Source organism: Equus quagga, chromosome 18 (assembly GCF_021613505.1).
Source record: "Equus quagga isolate Etosha38 chromosome 18, UCLA_HA_Equagga_1.0, whole genome shotgun sequence".
Classification (NCBI taxonomy): Eukaryota; Metazoa; Chordata; class Mammalia; order Perissodactyla; family Equidae; genus Equus; species Equus quagga.
Window position 1 is genome coordinate 43,002,580 of NC_060284.1, and position 13,186 is coordinate 43,015,765.

Here is a 13,186-nt window from a genome sequence, read left to right on the forward strand (position 1 = left end):
CAAATCCTCCTTCATAGCGTTTACCACATTGTCATTCAATCGTGCTCAAACTTGCTGCAAGTCGTAATCACCTGGGGAGAGTCAAAAAGGCGAGGGCCAGCCCAGGTATCTGTAGTTTTCATCTCCCCCCCACACCCTGGTGTGGTGTTTCCAGTGTAGGATCACGTTTTCGAAGCTCTGTAACTGAGCGCTGGCTGTCTCTCTTCCCCGAGGACATCCCACGAAGGCAGGGACCATGACTGCTGTCCTCAGCTCCTACAACAGCACCTGGCACTAAGTAGGTGCTCGAGGAAAAGTTCTCAAAGGACAGCAGGAAGGCGGGAGAAGGAGGGACGGTATCTGCTCCCACAAACCTCCCTCTAAGAGCAGCAGCGGCTCTTTCAGGGATGAACGAAGAAAAGCAGGGCCGCTGCAGAGCCGCCGACCAGCTTCACCCAGAAAATACTCCCCCCTCTCCTCACGGACCCCCGGGACGGCAGCCAGCCTGGCTGGGCCGGCTCTGCCTCTCCCAGAGAGAGCGCTGAGAATCAAGACTCAGCATGGAGAGGAGGAGAGGAGGCCTGGTGCCCGCTGTCTGTAGAGCCCCCTTCTAGGGCCCTCATGTCCTGGCCACCTCTGCACACAGTGGGGCTACATAGTCTCCATGCATGAGGACCTGGGAGTGCCTGGGCCCAAACCCTCGGCTTGGCAACCAGAGCCCAGGGGTCCGGCTCCAGGTTTCTATCACAGAAATAAATCAGGGCCATGTTTGACCCCAGAGTACACATTACTTTTCCTCTCCCGCTAAAGCAAACTTCTCTCTCATCACTTCTGGAGAGGTTCACTTAATAGCGTGTGATGTGAAATGTCAACAAGAATTAGAACAAATGGCATCATAATCCCCAGCAGAGGACAGGCGGCCAGGGGCAGGCCGGCTCCGACAGCCCCCAGACACAGGGAGCCGGAGGGAGGGGGACCTCTAGGCACATTGTGTCCCTGTTGCACGTGGAATACGGTCTTGAGCTTCTGACGACAGAACGGAAACTGCCTTTGACATAGGAAACAGCTTTCCTTTGACATACAATTAGCAAGGACAAGTGTTTCCCGGGGCGAGGCCCAAGAGCCCCATCGGTCAGCCCATGAGGGGTCACGTGGACAGAGGCCCGTCCTGACCAGAGCCTCGATCTACGGCCAACAATCATCGACTCACCTCGCCTTGCCTCTGCCGGCCGCTTTTCACAGGCCCCCGCATCTGTCAGCCCTTCTGGCCTGGGGACTCGGAGGTGAGAGAGAAAGATATCTCTGCTCTCTGCCTCCCAGGACCACAGAAGGCACAAGCCATGCCGACTTAATTTGACAATGGACACAGCGAGTGTTTATGGAAGGCTTACGATGATCCGGGTCCTGTGCTAAGAATTTTATGTGCATTATTCTTTTTAATCTGCTCATTCACTCATTCGAACACATATTTATTGAGTATGTACTACCTCCCAGGCACAGACTAGGCACAGCAGGAAACGAACAGATACAAACCTCTGCACTTGAGTGCAGTGAGTGGGGTCAGGGGAGAAAGGCAGACAGTCAATGACTAGAAAAATATCTAGCAGTTGATCAAATAATGTGGCTCCGACTGTGGGGTGCGGTGCCACACCCCGCCCACTTCACTTCAGAGCATCCGGTGTGATGCCAGAGTCCAAACTGAGGGTGGCTCTGCTTTGCTGTTTAGGGCTTTCTCTGAAGTCTGGGGAAGCTGCTCGGGACTCACAGAGACACAGCCAAAGGGAGACAGGCGTCAAGTGCACCAGGCTCCACCTGTGTCCTTGGGGTGACAATTCTGAGGCATGCCTACGCAGTCTCTCCGAGGTCCCCGGGGGCCGAACCCCGGCTGCCCCAGGATGACCAGTTTGCCAGCCTCCGTGGTTGGCCCTTCTCCCCTCCTGAGTGTCTCTCTCACACCTGCCGCCAGGGCTCACAGCCCACACGCAGTGGCACCCAAGGCTTGGTCTCAGGCTTCGTTTTCAGGGGAACCCAAACTAAGACACAAGGTGATACGTATTAAAGAGAGAAGAAGTGAGAAAGGGAGTGGAGATTCCATTTTAAGTTGGGAAAGAATGACAGCATTTCCAGTTTCTAGATGAGGAAACGAGGCTCTGGGTCCGACTCTCTCCAGGTGAGCTCATAGGTGGTGGAGCTGGGACGCCTCGCCTTCTTTCCGGTGTGAAGGTGGGCTCTCCTAAGCTCCCCTTGGACCTCAGCTGCTTGAAGAACCAGTGCTGAAAGGGCAAAGGCGTGGGGCAGATCAAGTCTGCCAGGCCGGAGAAGAAAGGAGGAGGTGCTCAGGGAGAAGGCTGGCAGGGAGAGCGTGGAGCAGGGAAGGGTGCAGACTGTAGGGAAGAAAGGGGACCTAGGAAGGGAGTCCCAGGAGAGGAAAGGAGCCTTGAGCCTGGGAAGAGGGGAGGCACATTCAGGCTGGCTGGCGGGGAGGGACGGACCAGACTCTGCTGCAGCAGAGGACGCTGGCTGAATCCTGGCCAGTAAGGGTGGGTGCTAAGAGGGCAGACGGGCCCGGGCCTCTATCTCTTTCCACTCAGCTCCTTCCCCACAGAGAACACCATGCTCAGCCTCTCCTAACCCACAGGTACAGCTCTAGCACCTCCCGGGGCACACAGCACTGTTCTACTCTCCTCTGCCTATCAGACTGGAGGCGGTTAAAGTTGGAGGAAAGCTGGCTCATGGAGTGCCCTCATTTTTCAGGGAAAGAGACTGAAGCCCAGAGAGGGGGAGCAACTTGTCTAAAGTCACGCAGTAAGACTGGAACAGAGCTCAGGCTAGAACCCTGACATTTACTCCAGGGCTGTGAGGCCCTTTCCCTTTCTCCCAAGAGAGGGGTTATACTTGCATGACATGTTGCCTGCTTGTGCCCCTTGTGCGCCACCTGGACAGGCTGGAGCCTGGAGGAACGAGGCTGGTGAGGGCAAGGGGCCACCCAGATGCCTTCAGAGCACTCAGAGATGCGTTAGAATTTGCACAGTGCTATCACTCTGTCCTGTGGGGCAGGACAGGGCAGGTGTTATTCACCTGGCTTTACAGGGGAAGAGGCTGGGCCTCAGGGAGTTCACCAGCCCAGGAGTGGGCTGCCCCATCCCAATCTAGAAACTCTGACTCCAAGTTTCAGGCCTTTTCCAGTCACTCTGAGTGAAACCCACCGGGCTGCACAGTGATTACCTTTCATCAGCCTCAGAAAAGCCTCTGCTTTGGCGAGTTGCATAAAGGACTAACTCTGTCAGGAAAACACAAAGACGGGGCCCTCATCCATCTTCTCGACAGCTATTTATTAGACTTATTATTATGTAAATACAAAGGACGAGGGGGAAACTACATTAAAAATCCAATCTGGCGGCAGCTGCCTCTGCAGGCAGAGGGTAGATAGCAGGGGAGGTGGAGGGAGGCCTGGGTCCCTCTTTCCCTCATGGAGGCTCACGGGGAGTCCAGCCGAGTGGCAGCTGGGGGGTGGGAGGCATGGGACGCTCAGAGCCCGTGCCTCCTGCCCGCTCGGCCCCTGCCACTGTCATTCCATTCCCAATGAATGAAAGGTTAGGACACAATTCAAAAGCCAAGTGGTGCCCTTGATTGCTGCAGTGGGACAGCAGCTTAGTAGGGCCTCCCCCGTCTGTTCCTGCAACAGACCTTCTAGGGAGAGGAGCTCAGCCTGTCTGGACACAGGGTGAGCCCTAGCCACCGCTCCTTGGCAGCCCCTGCCAGCTCCTCGGGTCACCCAGCGGCCTCGGTGAGGGTGCGTGTGTGACTGCCCTGTAATGGATCTCGCGCTCTCTGTTGACACGACGTTGGCTCATTGGTCTTTGTGTGTCCCCCGCAGTGCCTGGCACATACACGGAACTCGGTAAATGTTCCTTCTTGAACATGTGAATGCATTCCCTGGAGGTGATAATGCTCCAAGGGGAAGGAAGTGAAAACAAATATGGGTATTTCAGCCATTACCATTGCCGGAGGCCCAGGGTGAGCCCCACAACGCAGGTAGCAGTGAGCTCCGCGCTCCGCAGTGCCCTGCCCGGCCTGCCTGGGCCTCTGCACACTGCATGCTGTGCTGTCAGCTGTCTGCGGGCCTGCCTCCACCGCGCGACTCAACAGTGAGCACCATGATGACGGGGCCAGGTCTCATCCTGTGCCAGCACCGTGTCTGACACATAGTAGGTCCTCAACAGGTTTTGTGGAAGGAAGAGAAGGAGGGAGGGAGAAAGGAGCAGTGGTGGGCTGAGTCCTGAACCAAAGCAGCCCCTCCCACCCACACACGCTGGGCATCCCTGTGCGGAACAGAAGTTGGCTCAGGATGAGTGAAAGGCAGCACCACAGGGCACAGCCAGCACTCTGTACATAGCAGGGCGCTGCTGGCCTCTCTGTGCACATCAGAACAAGATACCTGCCACCAGGGTGGACACTGGCCCCCACTTGCCCCCGTCCTGGTGCCCTTTTGCAAGGCACACTGGCTCAACCATATGTAGCGGCCTTGTGAGGTTTGGGTGGTATGGGAGGGATTTCTAGGGAGATTCACAGAAGACAGATTCACACTGGATGACTGGAGCAGTCTAGGACACATGGGTCAGCCTTCAAGGTGAAGGGCATATCCCATGGGTCCTTCCAGGGTTATTCTACAAGGGAGTACTGCCAGTTCTAGATACTGTACTGAGAGATCGACACATAGATCTGCCCACTTTAATCTTCACAACAATCCCGTGAAGCAGGTGCTCTTATTACCCATTTCACAGATGGGCCAACTGAGGCTCAGAGAAGATTAAAAGCATGTCAAGGTCATGGCTGGTAATCCCGAGCCCAAGTGGAATGAGGAGCTCGGAAACTGTGCTGGCTGAACCAGGGAGGCTATTTGTACAAAAATAATTCAGCCCTCATCCAGGTCTCAGCTTTGCCCCTTCCTCACTTCCTCAGAACTCTGAGGCTCCGGGGGTCTGAGGCTTTGGCTCGCAGGTCCCTCGGCCTCTCTTGAGGTGTACGAGTGACACGAGGAACATGGGTTTTGGTGTCAGATGAACTCGGCTTAAATCCTGGCTCCACCACTTCACTTACTGGTTCTGTGACCTTGGACAAGCCTCAGTTTTCTCATCTGAGAAAAGAGGAGAATACCACTCACTTCACTGGTGTTGCGAGGATTAAATGTACTAGTATGTGTACAGCTCCAGGCCCAGTGCTTGACACATAGTAGGTCCTCAATATATGGTAGCTGTTATTCTTAATAAATTATCAGTTCAGCTACCCCATGGAGTCAATAAAGTGAAACAAAGTGTTTTGGAGGCTGTGGTGGACCCACGCTGAGAGTGCAGTGGGGACACAAAGGAGACACACAAATGTCGTGTGTGGGGTGTGCATGTGAGGGCAGGGAGCACCGGGGATGGTCAGGAAGGGCTCCACAACCCCTGATCTGAGTTGGTGGTCCAGTGGTGGACGAGGGGGAAGATATTCCAGACAGAAACTGAGCAGAGCTGCGAGCCACCGTTCCACATACCCCACGGCAGTGGGCTCGGGACTGGGAGCGGAGTCGGTTCTCCCTGTGGTCCTTGTTGGGTAAAGAAGATGGGAGAGAGGTTGTCTGAGTCCTTCTCACCGTCATTAGAGAAAGGCAACCAGACTTTTCCTGGCGACCAGTCAAGGCCTCCAGCGCGGGGGCTAGCTGGGGCTCACCCCATCCCCTGGTCCCTCTGACTTAGTGCATGCCTCTTTCCTCCTTATCTTACTTCCCCTGACTGAGAACAACACATCCTCCTTGTAATGCTCCCAGAGACTGGCAGATTATTATTAAATACTGAGAAGCGAGGACTCAGAAGGTCATATTGCTCTTCATGTTTGCAAAGGGCTTATCCACATACTGTCGGAGCTGTTCTCCGTCCCCACTCCCCAGCCTGCAAAGGATGCAAGTCATGGGGACCCCACTGGATAGGCAGGCCAAGCAGACAGCTGTTTACTGGCAGATTCGTGCATTCAGTCAACCAATTGATAACAAATATGTCAGGTAGGACTGTATGAGTCATGAACTCTGCAGATACAACGGCACACGGAGGATGAGTCCTGTTTTCTCAGAGGGCGATTGGGCTGTGTTCTAGATGAGTGAGGCGACTTGCTCAATTCCTGTCTTCTGGATAACCAGTCATTCAGTTATTAATTTACTCAACACGTGAGTGATTACTATGTGCCATGAATCATTCTAGGTGCTGGGGATAAAGTAGCTAAAAAACCAAGGTTCCTGCCCTCAGGAGCTTACATTCCAGCAGGAGAGACAAGCAATACTTAAAAAAACATTTGTACAGTGCTTTAAAGTTTATAACACGCTTTCTCAAACGTCATCTCAATTCTCACTTCAGTCCTGTGATAACTGTATTTTTATTATTCTCGTTTAATAGATGAAGAAATTAAGATGCAGAGAGGTTAAGTGACTTGCCCTAAATCACACAGCTAGAAATCGGTGAGACCAGGAATCAAAGCCCAGTGTTCAGACAGATGAGATCACGTGTTCTTGACGCAATACTCTGTGAGGTCATGGCATTATCAGAGAGCTAATAGGAGAAGAGGTGCTCATTGTGGGGGCTTTCCTTCCTCTGTCTGGGGCTTGCAAGGAGAATGCTAAGGTTTGGAGGAACTCCATATATTCTCATAACGGCTGACAAATGACCTCTGGTAGACCAGCTGTCTAAGAACTGTCACAGGGACTTATGACATCTGGGCTGGGATAATATAATGTGATTCGCTTTTTTGGTTATTTGCTTGTATTATTTTGTTTTGCCTTGTAACCCTTGTCTTGGGTATGACGGCACTTCTCCAGTGGGGACTGAGTGCATGCGTTTGTATGTGAGGGGGGCAGGTGAGCAGATGGGAAGAAGTGAGGAAGGACAGGAAGTATCAGCCTGACCTCCGGGGAACCTTGTTCGGCCACCACTCATTTCTTCCAGAAACGTTTAGTGAGTTCCTAGTAGTGAAGGATGACCAAGGCCAGTCCGGACTGCCTGCCCTGGGGAGGCGGCCCCACCATGCCCACTGGACAAATGGCTTGCCCTCTGCCATGTGTGTGACCTGTGCCTCTCACCTGCCCGACCTCTACAGAAAGATCTATTTCAAAGCACAGGGCTGGGGCTGGGCATGGGGCTCCTCTGCCGGAGATGAGTGCTGTTTCCATCTGTAAATGGCTCCAGCGCCTGGAAAAGCAGCCACTGATGAGCGCTTAGCAGCAAACAGATCACTGTCCCCACGGAGCCCGTGATTCATCAGGGCAGAGAGCCAGCCTCCAGGGAGACGCCAGGAGGGGCACGAGACTCTGGCCCACACTGAAGGATACGATTTACTTCTGCCACTCCCCACAGCCCGTTGGGCTCTCCTGCTAGTTCTTGCACTTATTTCATTTTTTCCTCCGGGCTGGAGAGAGTTTCCATCCCGCTGAGCAGGGCTTTTCTCAGAGAGGCTTAAAAACCCTCAGACCAGTTAGCTGAGAGTCTGGCCTGAGTCCTTTCTGCTCTCCCTCCTCTGGGAACTGGCCTCCCTGGTGCTGATCCAGGGCTGAGTGTGTGTTGCAGGAGAGGGGACGGGTGGGCAGGGGAGGAAGAGGAGAGGGGAGAGACGAGGGGGGGCCCAGAGCCCAGGGAAAGGGACTCTGGAAGGCGAGGAGGAGGAGAAAGCAGAGAAGAGAGGCAAGCACAAATGGAGAAGAAAATAAAAAAGGAAGAGGGTTTGATACGGCAGTGGCCCTTTCCTTGGGGCCTAATGTCATGTTCCAGTGTGGGAGGGAAGTCACAACAAGAATTTCCAGATCTCATTCCGGGTGTCTAGGTTTGTGGGAGATGCACAAGTGTAAGATGCGGCCTTCGTCCCAGAGGGGCTCACATTTGGGGGGAAGGGTTGGTATGAGCATCATATCCCCAAGGTCCAAGAGGATAAAAATTAAAAAGCTTTTGTCTTGGAGCAGAAAATTCAGAGACAATGCTGACTCTGTCATTCACAGCTGGGTGAGCCTGGGCCTGCGCTGGACCTCCCTGTGCCTTGGTTTCCCTTCTGTAAAATGGAGACAATATGACATGTCTCACTGACCTTACATGGCCATGGGGACAATCCAAGGAGACACTGTGAGTGAAAATGAACTGTAGATTCTAAAACTGGACAGTGATGCAGGAAACACAGAGCATCAAGGGCTGGATACCAAGGGACTGAGGACACTCGGAGGGAAGTGCCGGAGGCAGGGCCTTCGTCTGGGCTGGGAAGAGATAAGGGGGAGGGAACTTGGAGAGGAGAGAGGAGAGGACACGCAGGGAAAGGCAGGAGGCAAGAAACACTTGTTTTACTTGTGGGACAATTAAAAATAACTCTCTTTGCTTGTTCTCTCCTCCCTCCTTTTCCCACTCTGGCGTTTTCATGGGATTCCTTCTGCCTAGAACAGGCTCCTTTCTTCCTCCCCTTTTGTTTGATGGACTTTCCTAGTACTTCTGGTCTTTTTTAGATGTCATTCCCTCAAAAAGCTCTTCCTGCTTCCCAAAGATGGGTGTGCCCATAGACCTTATGTTAGTGTTTTCTAAATATTTTTACTATGACCCAAAATAAGAAATATAGTTTACATCACACACACACTTATACACACATCAATATGTAAAATGGAAACAAAAGCTTTAAAGAAACACTTTTCTAATGGGTGTGATTCCATAATATCATTCTGTGATATTTCTATTCCGTTCTATTTAATTTTTTTAAACGCTGGTCGTGACCCACTAAGTTAATTTCATGACCCACTAATGGGCTGGTAACCCGCTGTTTGACAACACTGCCTTCTGCTCACCCCTGTCATCTCATTTACTCCCCGCACTGGATCACCATGCACGTCTGCATCCCCAGCCGGACTGCAAACTCCCTGAGGACAGACATTTCATCATGCTGTCCCCTGGACCCAGCCCCCAGCACTGTGCCTGGTGCCCAGCAGGTGCCTTACAAGTGCCGACTGGATTAGTTATTGAACGGAGGGATGTCAGACTGCGGCACAGGAGTGCACAGTGAGAGCAGGACAGAACAAGGAGGGCCTTGAGAAGCAGGCGAGCAAAGGTGAATTTTACGAGAGCATGCGAGGGCAGCAGTGCAGAAAGCTCAGGTAGGAGAGGGGAGGGCCTGGCCCGGAGCACTGGCTGCAGGAGCCACGAGGAACAGCTCTTCCTTGAGGCCATTTGAAGGGAACGGTGGCAAGGCTTTATGGCGAGAACTCTAGGGGTGGCAGAATTAGCGGCAAAGAAAACCCCAAGTCTCTGGCCTGGAGGCAGGACACATTGTGATCGTTGTTCTGCCCAATCACTGCAGCTTAGGAAAGACGCACAGTCACAACAGATTGCCTTTATTGATCACCTACTATGTGCAGGGACTGTACCAGATCCTTTGCTTGCATCCACTGTTTACAACCACAGGCTCAAGTAACTTGCTCAAGGTCATATCGCCAGTGAGTGGCCCAGACAGAACTCAGGTCACATCAGTCAGAGTCCACAGTCCATCCACTTTGCCCACAGCCCAGTCTCACTGCACCTCCTGTCCATCAGTTTCTATGGCTGACATAGTCTATGAGCCCCCAATTTCTGTAGAATTTGGAGCCACTTATAATCAGAAGGGGAGTAGATACATGTACGGCAGGGGTTGGATGGGTGGGTGGGGTGAAGATGGCATCTGTATCAACTACCCTAAGTGTGGGAACATCCAAGGGATGAGGAGCAGGGCACCATTCATTCATTCATTCATTTGCTCATTCATTCATCATTTAACAAATGTCTACTGAGGGCCTTCTACATGCCAGGCACCGGCCAAGGTGTTAAAGATACAGTGGAGAACAAAGTGCCCAGCACCTGTGGAGTTCACATTCTACATAAAAGAGGGAGCCAGACAATATTCAAATAGACATGTAAAATCATGCCAGGTGATGATGAGCACTAAGAAGAAAAACAGCAGGGTTGGAGTTAGGCTAGCGTCCATAGGGCCATCCGGGAAGGTCTCTTGAGGAGGTGACATCTGGACAGAGACCCAGGGAAAAGCTCCACAGGAAAACCCCAGGCTGTAGGGTGGGAGGATGGAGAAGCAGGAGCAAAGAGAGTCGGGGAAGACCCGTTAAAGAGCACAGGTGCCTCCAGAAAGACAGCAGGGAATCTGTTGGGGAGAAGACTGTCTCAGAGCCCAGGAACAACATGAAAGCCAGGAGGCATGAATGTCCTTGGGGAAACACTGAGATTCCTGACAAAACACTGCCGAGCTGGAGAGGCCATCAGCCAGGGCTCACCTGCACCCAGGCCCATACTTAGCCTTTGGAACCGTGGAATCTTCTGAAAGCATACTTGGGTCCATCAACAGGATGGGACCCCTGTCTCTAGCCTCTGGGAGTCAGCCAGAAGGAGTCAGGAGACACAGAGAGCTGAAAGCTGCTCTCAGCCTGGCCTGGGGAAACAACAGCCTCCTGCAGACTCTTAGGAGGTGGCTGCTTGCTGCGTGTCTGGGAGTCTTTGCTTTCAAAAGGGTCCTGGCCTCACTCCCGACCCCACCCTCGCAGGGCAGGGCTGACTCAGGAGCCTCTTCCACAAACACAGGTGCCCTCGCCCTCTCCCTCTGCCTCTGTCTCTACCGTGTAGGGTCTAAGAAGAGAAGGAAACCCTGTGGCAAGCTCAGGGGGACTCGTGGCCTGGGACGGCCCCAACAGGGTGATTCATCTTGGCCCAGCTCATGCTTCACCATCTTGTATCAGAGCTTGCAGCTTCTGGCATCCAGGTAAGGGTAAGGCATTTCTGGGGCTCAGCTGCCACTTCCCTGCCTTCCTGCTCCCCCCACAGCCAAGGTGGGTGGAAAGGAGGGAACACCCCTCTTGGCTTCTCCCATCCACATGTCCAGGGCAGGGGAAAACTCACTCCTTCCCAGAGGGAGATGCTGAATGCTGGACCAAAGCCAGCCCAAGGTTACTCTTAATGCTGAATATGAGAGAACCCAGAAACTTTCACACTTGCCTCCTTCTCTTGGCTCAGGGGCCCAGTATCTCCCAACCATGCTCACTGGGCTTGAAAGGCCAGCAAGAGAGGAGGGAAGAGGGGCCCTCGGGCTCCCTCCCCTCAGCTCTTCTTCTTGCAGAAAGAGATGCTTCCCCCAAGCCATCTCCCAATCATATGCAAAAGAAGATAATAAAAGATCAACCACAACATTTTATTGAGCACTTACTATAGTCCAGGCATTATCTAAATGCTTTATAGGAAGAAACTCATTAAATTCTTACGAAACCTGGTGAGGTACTGTTATCCCCACTGTATAGATGAGGTACTCGAGCACAGAGGGGCTAAGTAACTTTTCAGTGTCACAAAGCTGGTGTAACTGATGGTGGACTGCTTTAATCTCAGTTTCAGATGAGGCTCTACACCAATATCATTTTCCAGTGAAGTGTAAGGCCACCACGCAGAAGCTGCGCCCACCCACCCACCCATCGGTGAGGCTGGAGAGAACAAGCAGGTTTTGGAGGCTGGCAGAGGATCAGAGAGGACAGCGACTGTGTGCTTCGAGTGCTCCCCTTTCAGGTCAAGCCTAGAGGGAGGGGCTTTAAGGAGACCTCCCAGAGAGTTTTCACGGGTCCTCTGCACTTGGGAGACATTGTGTCTGATTCATGTCCAAATAATCTAAAGGGAAAGTGATGTATGCGCTCACTGGCAGCTCGGTTGGTGGAGCAAAGGAAAGTGGCTTCAGAGGGCACTCCTTGTTTTTCAGGCAAAGGAGGGTTTCCTGGGGGCTGGAGTGGACCACCCCTGGGAGAAAGCCAGACTGGAAGGCTGCCCGGAGGGCAGGGGCCACAGGGGGGAAGTGGAGGGCCTGCCCAATGCTCTGGGCTGAGCAGGCAGTTGAGCACAATCAAGGAGAGGACATCACACACATCAGGGGAAATGCAGGGGCTCCCCAGTGGCCAGGTCGGGCAAGGGTCTCTGAAGAACCCCTAAAGCGCCCCCCACGGGAAAGGTTCAGCTTTATACATCAGCTGGGCCCAGAGAACTCAAGGAAGAACTTCCACGCCCTGCCCCCTGTCCTCCCTTTCCACTGTTCCAAACTGGGAGGAGAGAGGAGCCCTAGGAGGGGCTTTCCTCTGCCCCCCAGATCCCCTGTCTACCCTTTCCTGGCTCCCGGGAGGCCGACCTCCGTGGATGGCATCAATGGGCCCCCTTGCCCTCCAATGAGAGGCGCTGTGGGCTAACAAGCCTGGTGGGTGAGGGGCGAGCATTCCCTCTCTCCCTGCCCTACCGGGTCACCGTGGGCTGCTGCCCCCCATCCTGAAGATGGCAGCCCCCTCAAGTGGCCCTACCATATGGCTCCCTTCTCTTAGTTCTAGTAACTTCTCCTTCCCCTTGTCCCTGCAGGCCCTGGGGTGGTCTGCAACCCTAACCCTGCTGACACCTTTGTAAACAGCCCTTTTATGAAACTCCCCTCAACTTTCCAGCTTTTGAGAACCTTTTGCTTCCTGTCAGACCCTGACTGATAGAGAAGGGAAAGAGAAAAGAAGCCAACGGTGCCCTCCACCCCCATCCCCGCAGTGGCAGGCGGGCCAGGGGCCCGGAGACATCTTAACTTTAGGTGGAGTTTAAAGCTGTGATTATTGGACTGACCTGGACACAGTGATTATGGAACTGAGGCTGTTTGTGTTACCTAAAAATGACCTGGAAAGTCATGGGACTTAGCCCAGTTTTCATCCAGGGCAGCAGAAGAATTGGCTCCACTGAATAAATTCACAGGGACAGCGAAGATGAAGTGAAGCTGTTTTCTCATCTTAGGAGGGGGCGCGCTTGTTCAATGTCCTCTACTCTCCCAAGAGCCAGGGCTGGGACTCAAGCCCAGGCGCCCTGACTCCAGGGCCCATGTCCTAACCACCTTCCCATATGACTTCTTGCAGGGTTGGTCATTGCAGAAGTGAGAATCTCTTTAATTTTCCATTTTTGTCTCAAGCAGGAGACCCTAGACTTCTCCTCCAGCTCCTTCGTTCAGAATTTCATCCCTCTCTTCTGGGTTTCCAATCCAAATCCATGATTCGGGGCCTTTCCTTTGGTTGCCCCAGGGAAGATACTGGTTTATGTACTTTGAGCCGAAGCACTTACAGAGAGAGAGGCTGTTCGTGAGATGCGCCCTCCTCCTCTCTCACTGATCCATCCCTCCAGTT

The 13,186-nt window shown here is 53.2% G+C and overlaps 1 protein-coding gene and 1 long non-coding RNA gene across 3 annotated transcripts in view; one reads left to right on the plus strand and one right to left on the minus strand.

Moving 5' to 3' along the window:
• The window catches only part of KCND3 (potassium voltage-gated channel subfamily D member 3), a 207,164-nt gene that overhangs the window by 160,035 nt on the left and 33,943 nt on the right, over positions 1 to 13,186 (minus strand). The gene's annotated exons all lie outside the window — the stretch shown is intronic.
• On the plus strand, positions 8,105 to 11,882 carry LOC124229765 (uncharacterized). Its single transcript, XR_006885983.1, has 3 exons — positions 8,105 to 8,117; positions 10,638 to 10,773; positions 11,391 to 11,882. It is a non-coding gene; the product is annotated as an uncharacterized LOC124229765 (long non-coding RNA).